The 8,769-nt window shown below is 35.5% G+C and overlaps 1 pseudogene; it reads right to left on the bottom strand.

Moving 5' to 3' along the window:
* Positions 1–1,075: 1,075 nt before the first annotated feature.
* On the bottom strand, positions 1,076–1,622 carry LOC149577228 (large ribosomal subunit protein uL29w pseudogene; annotated as a pseudogene).
* Between the last annotated feature and the right edge of the window lie 7,147 nt (positions 1,623–8,769).

An 8,769-nucleotide genomic window follows, 5' to 3' on the forward strand; every position in this document is an offset into this window, starting at 1 on the left:
TAGATTTCTCACATGCCCATGGAAGGAAGACCTAAGAGAGCATGATAGTTTCCTATGCCTAGAGAAGTTTCAAGATACTTTATGTGGACAAGAAAAATAAAACCTAAGGACACATGACAGTTTTATCATGATTTTGCAATTCAAATTTATAATGATAGTAAGACATGTGATAAAGTTTATGAAAAAAGATGGTGATAATGAGGGATAGAAGATGGAGATGAAGACAATTTAGGAAATTGTATCTCAAAAGTTATTAATAGAGAAGAGTGTGAAACATATATCAATCCCAAAGAAAATCGTGAAATGTATATCAGTCCCAAATAAAATCAATTAGGTATGAAAGTCACAAGGATCATGAAACCATAAAGAACATGTTAAAAGACTTAGATAAATGATGCTATCAATAAAGGATAGAGGATAGTTCAAGAATGTTGATTAAGGCTATAAATGCACCACAAAGACACCAACATGGTATGCACTACAAAAGCAAAGAGCAATCAAAAGATATTTTTTTCAAATAATTTTGAAAAGGCTACATTAAAGGATTATCCACAAGGAATGTACAATCTAAAGGGATTGAATGGGCATAAATGACATGGGACAAAGTCACAAATGTGAAGAATGTTTATAAGAGGATAGTCAATGCAATGAATGACTACCACCATACAAAAAAGATGCATAGTCATTCAATCATAAGTATATGAGAAAGTGTGGTGCAAAGACATGAGCATAAAAGATCAACTAATAATTTCACATTCCATTTTTTTAAAGGATAGAAGTACCTTTTGTCAATGCTTTAGCTATTATTAATTATGCTAAAGGATAGTGAGTAGAGATGCATGGAAACATATAGTAAGTAGAGATTGCAAGGTAAAGAAAGATAACTATGACACTTCCTAAGTGCTAAATGGTGATTAAAGTTATGAAATGCACTAGGAACAATCGAGGCTAAGGTTAGGATTTGTAAAGTAACTAGAACAATTAGAAAATGATCTAGGAGAAAATAATGTAGAGGCTAGTTTAAAAAGAATTACACAAAATGCATGTTGAATCATTATATAGGGTCAATGGATGATCACAATATTTGGTGTTTAGTGAGATGTCACATAATGGAATGAGTCTTCTTTGGGCATAGATCAAGTGGCATGTACTTCTTCTTCTTGAAAGCCTCTCTCAAAGAATTTTTATGGGTCTAGGAAATAAAAGTCAAGATCTATACTATCAATTTCCTGACCACTTTGCTGAATATAAAAATAATTTGGCTTCAAATTAGTAATAATTTTTAAATGAACCAAACCAATATAAACCGAAGCCTCAAATAAAATAATAGGTAGAAATCAATTCATTACAAAACCAACTTAAAAATCCCAAAAACCACTAATGACTACACTAAACACCAATGACCACAAATATGACAAAAACTGCACCAATCCTAGTAATGTCTGGAAAACCTAAAATCATCAATATTAAAGATAAAGCACTTACATCTTTGAGAGCTTATTTGGTGCCCCTCCTATAACCTTATCTACCCTAAGTAGTGCTAGCTCATCTTTGAGTTCCTTTATCTAATTCAACAGATCAAACTTGACCTTTGTGTGCAACTCATGAACCTTGATCCTCATAGTCCATTACAAAATTACCATAAAAATCAACATAATTCAAAGTACCCACAATCTTATCAGTAAAAAAAATCAGACTAATGGTGATATAGAACAAAAAATGTCGATTTAAGAACCATGTTGAAATATTTTTGAATAAAAGACATCAAATATTTCTTACCCATTACGAATATTTCTTACCCATTACTCATTCAAATTTTGTCAAAATCTAAAACCCTAAGGTAAATATAACCTAACTAAAGAACTCCTATGAGAAAAACTATAGGAAAATGTGTATGCCTTCATATCCATAATGGCCACTTAGAGTCTTTAGGGTTAATGAATATGATCAAATATGTATCCCATGCCTAAATATAAAATACAAAAATATTTTTAATTTTAAAAAGTTTGAGTATTAAAAAGATAGAAATTGGAATAAATATTTCTTTTGTATGAAAATCTCACTTTGGTAATAATCATGTTAACTTGGTATTTGATAATATGACTGTGAAAGAAATATTGGATTTTAAATTAAGTTGTTCAAATATTGGATCATCTCCTCTTAAGTATATGAAAGTACTATATAAATGTAATCTAGTCTTGATTTGGTTTACAATGACATCAATCTCTATAGATATCATATTTATGTTGGATGAGAACTTATTTTAATGGAAAAGTCCATGTTGTTGGCACTTACATTGTTCTAGTTTCAATCTTCTACGACTAGTAATTGTACCTTGGGGATTAATGGGTACACCGAGAAGATATGGAAGATAATGAGGGGGGGAAATGTCATCTATTTCTTGTACATATATGTGAGAGACTTGTGGAAGAAGAAATTTTGAGAGATATAGATAGAGAGGCAAAGATAAATTTATAGAGGTCAAGAAGATGAGGGAAGAGAGGGAGATAGATAGATGGACTAAGATAGGGAGATGTGGGTTGATTTTTGTGGGTTTTGAGTGTTTTGGGTGTTAAATAATTGAAAAAAAGTTATTTTTGACCTTAGATATACATTTCATACCATTTGTAAATGTTTGGGATCATCTGGCATCAATTAGGATAAAAAATGCAAAAAGTTGTCATGTTTGCAAAAATGCAATTTTTGAAAAGTTATCATAAAGTTCCCTTTTAACCTCCCAACATTCACAACCATTAAGAGTTAGTTTGAACTAGTTGGATGAAGGTATTTAAGAATTATTATATCCCTCTCATACCAGATCATCAACTTGTGTGGAAGAATCAAAATTTTATGAAGGAAAAACCTATTTTCTGGAGCAATCTTGTCTTATACAACCCTGTATGGATTCGTGGGGATAGATAATGCACATGTGAAGTTAGATATCTATGTTAGCTTTCATTTTCACTTGGGTTGGTTGAATTTGGTTTGGTGATAGTTACAATATTTTCTTTGATTGTGGGTCTGAAACCCTCAATTCAAGGGTTTGGAGCAAAGAAATAGCCTTAACTTGCAATTTCACCATTAGAAATTGATGCCCTTTGGTGAAATGCAAGTAGGTAGGCTTTATTTTAATAATTTAAAGGTTCAAGATAGGAAAAGTATATTTTCCACTTCAAACATGATTCCCTATGCTAAATATAAGTATGTATTTAGCCTTATAATGTGTTGTTTGAGAAAGTGATTGACAAAAAAAGATTGTGGGTTAGATTTTATTGATGGAACAATTCAACCTTAGTCTATAGTAGGTCACCAAATCAATATATTAGTTTCATTCACCCAATTCACTCAGGCAAAAGTGTTTTTTGTGGTTTCTTTGTGTTGCTAGAGTGAAACTGATAGTTGGTGTTTGGGGAAAAGTAAGAGTTGTATTTGAACTTTTTAAGCCCATTTCAAGAAATCTTGAAGCCACAATCTTAACCTTATTTGGAGAGAATTCTCTAAGAGAGACCTAGTCTACAAGAAGTCCAAAAAGCCACAAATTTGCAATATAGGTGTAAGAATTTGGCTTAGGCCAGAATTCACCCAAGAACAAAAGAACTCAATAGGAGCACACAGTAGACCAAAATAGACAAAGTATGATCAAAATGACAATATTCATTCAATAATTGGTTGAGAGTACACTAGAAGTGCTTGAATATAAAGGCCTCAGGAGAGCTTCTAGAATGCATAGAAGTCAGCATCATGATATGTCATACAACTAGGCACATGTCCACCAGATATGGATTATCCTCCATTGAGCATGGGATTAAGTGTGATGATGTGAGGATAAACCTACAATGGTATAGCATGCAAATCAATCGTGTAGACAACATGTGTTAAATGAGGAGTGCAGATAACTATGTTGTGAACATGACAACTCAGTGGATGATGCATACTCCTATGTTGTAGACACCATGTGCATAATTAGAGTTGCATAACTCAATGAGAGTACACAAAATCCTAAGTGTCTCACCTAAAATAATAATAAAATAATGAAAAATAACTAAATAATGCATTAACCTAAGTAAAGTAAGTGTAATAAGTGAAATACTTATTTACACCAACACCCCCCCTTAAGTGCAACTTAGGGGAATGCCCTTAAGCTTACAAAATCTAGGATGAAATGCAATATGGGTCCTGGCTACTAGGTCATGTTAGGTACCCATGTACATAATTATATGCAATCTCCCATAAAGTGGGGAAAGAGGGAAAACCTCATGGGAAAAACTCTCCCCCAAAAAGAGAGATAAATAGGGATGCATGGATGGATGGAGTAATCAAGACCCCCCCATTATGACATACATCTAGTATATACATAAGAGAATGATGAGAAGAGGAAGAGAGACAGGATAGGCTCCCCCCCCCCAAAGAAGAATGCCAAACAGTTACTACTCTGATGAAGAAGCTAATCCAAGACTGCAAAATGGTGTTCCTCCCCATAGGAAGAAACAATGTCAAAGGTACAAATGAGACGCTTCCACTATGTGGGGAAAGAATCCCATGAAGAAGTGATGTCTCTAAAACCTGCTCAACTGGATGAAGAACTTGTCCCAAAGAATTGTCCATCTTTGCAACTGATGAAGAACCCTAATGCAACTACTAATCATAAGTATCCACAATCACTTCAACTTGTGAGGATTGATCATGTAGAGAATGAACAAGAGAGTCTAGAACCCTCATGACAACTGAAGAAGGTAATTCTACATCAAGAAGAAGAGGCAGATCATGAATACTATCCCCCAAATCTATCACTGAACCTATATTTGGAAGACTGGATATACCTTGCTATTCTAGACCTATCACTATGGCGATGTATGCATGTGGACTGAATTGATGAAGTGACCTCTCACTATATCTGTCGACAGAACCCCACGTGGCTAAATCTATTGAAGCACTATCACTGAAATCACTATCAGTTTCCACACTGTATGATGTGCGAAGAGGAGTAGAGGACAAGCTAGGTGAACTTTCCTCAAAGTATACATCCTTCTCCACAAAAATTTGATGTGTCTTAGGATCTAGAAGTCTATATGCCTTCACACTATCTTCATAATCAATGAAAGTACAAGGCTGAGATGATTGTACCTTGCATCCCCTGGAAGATTTCTTTGCCCATGTGGGACAATCGAAGACTCTGAAGTGTGTCACAATAGGTTTTCTGCCACACCATGCCTCAAAAAGAGTTTTTCCATCTAAGGCCGGATGAGGAGAATGATTAAGAATGTGAGTGGCACAAGATATTGTTTCAACTTGTAATGATGGATCTAGAGACTTGGCGTAAATCATGCAACTTTCCATAGACTTAAGAGTTTGAATCCTCAAAGCTGCAACATCTCTCTTATGCGGACTAAATGTTGAAGGAGTCTAAAGATCAATTCCCTCATGTCTGCAAAAGTCCTTAAGTCTTCTCTTCACATCCATGTTTCCATTGTCCATTCAAAGTACTTTGATGGCCTTTCTGGATTTTCATTCTACATGAGCCTTGAAGTCTAGAAACTTGTCCAACACTTCATTCTTGTTATGCAGAAAGTAGACCCAAGTGAACCTTGAAAAGTCATCAACAAAGGTGAGTATGTAGTGACCTTGGCTAAATGCAAAAGGACCTGCTAATACCATGTGAACCATTTGGAGAACACTAGTTGCTCTTGAAGACTTCCCCTCTGGATGCATATCCACTGAATTTTTTGAACACTCACCCTTAGAAAAGTTGATTTGAGGTAGACCTTTCACCATTCGGTATGTGCAAATTTGTTGAAGATAGTGATAGTCAAGATGACCATACCGCTCATGCCATAATTGCATGTTTGAATTGGATTGAGATAACAAGGCCTTTGAAGGAGACTTGGGCACAAAATGAGAGAAAGAGTACAACCTCTTGTGATCATTCACTTTCAACACTGCAACCAAAGAATCATCTCTAAGACTGTGCACCTGAACCAAGTCTAGAGGGAACTCAACTCTATGTCCATCTCCAAGGTGAGTGATTTGGTAGATTGATAGGAGATTTGAACTTAGGTTTGGAACATAGATAACCTCTTGAAACTCTCCATTTTCCATCTCCACATTTCCTTTCCCTTCAACTTCCATTTTTCTATCATTCCCCATGAAGATGTGTGGTACCTTTGAGTGACTCATTGAAGAAAAATCCTACTTTGAAGAACCCATATGATATGAGGCACCTGAGTCAAATATCCATTCCTTTGAAGAGTTTACATTTGTCATGAATGTTTTCCCTTTCCCCTTTGAATCTGAAGATGATCCTTTATCCTTATAAGCAATAGGCAATGGAACATTATGTTTCTTCATGATGTTGGTCAACTCATCAATCTTCTCGAGATAGCACTCATGCTCTTCATGACCCAATTTCTTGCAATAAGCACACTTCTTCTTCTCCTTATTTTTGTCCCCTTTCTTGTTGGAATTCAAGGACTTGCCTTGTTGATTGGATTGTGGTGTTGTCTTTTCTGCATCCTCAGATTTGTCTTTCTTCCACTTCTTCTTACCCTTTCCTTTGTTTGAAGACTATCCAACTAAATTTTGAGAACCCTAATTTTTGGCTACCAATTCTTTGGACTTAGGTGATTTGAGAATCCCCATTGATTTCAACTTCTTTTCTTCATCATCCAACAATTTAGCATATTCATTAAAAATGACTTTCTTGTAGCAAACCCTAAGGTAGTCTTTGAGGTGTTAAAAGAAGATACAAATGTGGAATACTCTAATGGTAGCTTGTTATGAATAAGATAGATCAATCTGTCATCTTTGATAGAACTCCCAATATCAGTAAGCTTTGTCCTTAATTCATTCACCTTAATGATGAAGTCTTATATCAAGTCAAATGACTTAGAATCTAAAGATACAAGCTCATCTTCAATTTTAAACACATCCTCTTCAGACACTTTACCATAAAGGCTTTCAAGGGTATCCCAAGCTTCCTTGGATGTAGTACATTTCTTGATTTGATACATGATCTTATCATCTACCCCTAAACATATATCACCTAGGGCTTTCCTATCCATGGCTACCCAATCTAAAATTTCACTTGTTGATACATTATCACCTGCTAGTTTAGAAAGAGTACCATCTACATATTGTGAAACTCCATTATGCATTAAGTGATACAATATTTTGATCGACCACGAAGCATAGTTATGAGGAGTTAATTTAGGAAACATAAAGTTGCCCATAATGTAGAAAATGAAAGAAAAGTGTAGAAAAGAGAGAACACAACACCAAGAACATCCCCCCTTTTAACTAAATAAAGAAACCCCCCCAAAATAGATGCTTTGGGCACTTTATTAGTAGTGCAATTACAATGGGCCACTTGCCAATTTTGGCCTTCGTGGACTTCTAATTTTGCTTTTTATAACCTCTTAATGGAGTACAAATCTAAAACTTTACAACGTGCTACAATTCTGAAGCATTACAAAGCAAAGAAAGGCCCTATTGCTGAAAGTGACAATTTTGTCCACACAACCCTATAATCCGATGCCAGATTTGGAAAGTAGACAAAAAAATGCGCACTTTTTAAAGATATTGAACTTGTTTTCAACTCTAGATGTGCTCGTACGAAGCATTTGAAGTTGCAAAATGTAAGATTATGCAAGTACAATATCCAAAAAATGCAAATTCTGAACAATCCATGCACCAAAACTAGAAAAGAGCTGCACCACTGAAAAATTTAGAAAATTTTACCCAATTTCAAAAAAAAATCGCACTTGGTTTGGAGTCTGGATGTGCAAGTTATGGCCTCTTGAAGTCAGATTGCAAAAACCAAAATGAATCTGGAGAGGGGTTGCATCAGTGAATTAGAGGGTTAAATTTGACGGTCATACAACCATTGTAGCAGTTGAAATTTGGCCTAGAATGACATCCTGATGGGTTTCAAATATAAGCTCATTAAGAGATGATATCAACGTCTCCTTTGGCCTTCAATGATGTTAGCATGACATCATGATGATGTTAGCATGACATCATGATGATGTCATAATGTATGGATAGTACAAAAAATATGACTAGCAAAAACCCACACACTGACTGTGCAGATGATGGGGCACTGGTGTGCTATTGTGGTAGCCAAATAAGCATTGATTGGGTCTATAGTCAAATGCCAACATGTTTTACTGATTTGGTGATGACATGTTAGAACCTATCAATGATGCAGGGCTGACTGTACAGTCAAGGTGGCATCCTTCATGGTGCTATAGTCAATGTTGACTGTGCTATAGATTATGTGTGTAGGGAGGAGGGAATTTGATATGCACCGCGTGGCAGTCACTGATTCTATGAGCAGCAGGTGGGAGGTTTCTAGAAGTCTGCTCCACTGTCAAAGTTTTATTTTTTTGACACTGGGGTTTAATTTATTTATCCCACATTCATGGGTTGGGTAGTCTGCAAACTATTTTTATAGCAGTCCTGGCGAATAGTTAAGCAAATGGTCGGTTGCCTATGTGCAGAATATGCCCCCAGATTTGTGGTGGTATTTGTCTAGAAAGTTGCCTTCCCTACCAGTTGGTTGACTGCTAGGATTATCTGCCTTAGCCAAGAATTTGGCCGTAGATTTTATCAAGTACGACTCGTAGATTGGAGGAGCTTGTTAATAAAAATACCCTGCAATTACTCTAAATTTCCACCAACCAAAAATATAGAGCCGAGCCTAGGTGTCACTGTCCGATTTGGCCAAAAAAACTTTTCTCTACTTATGCAATTAATTAATCCAAAAATAAAATT

Source organism: Cupressus sempervirens, chromosome 1, assembly GCF_028749045.1.
Source record: "Cupressus sempervirens isolate cs-2001-9-10 chromosome 1, ASM2874904v1, whole genome shotgun sequence".
In the NCBI taxonomy this organism is placed as follows: Eukaryota; Viridiplantae; Streptophyta; class Pinopsida; order Cupressales; family Cupressaceae; genus Cupressus; species Cupressus sempervirens.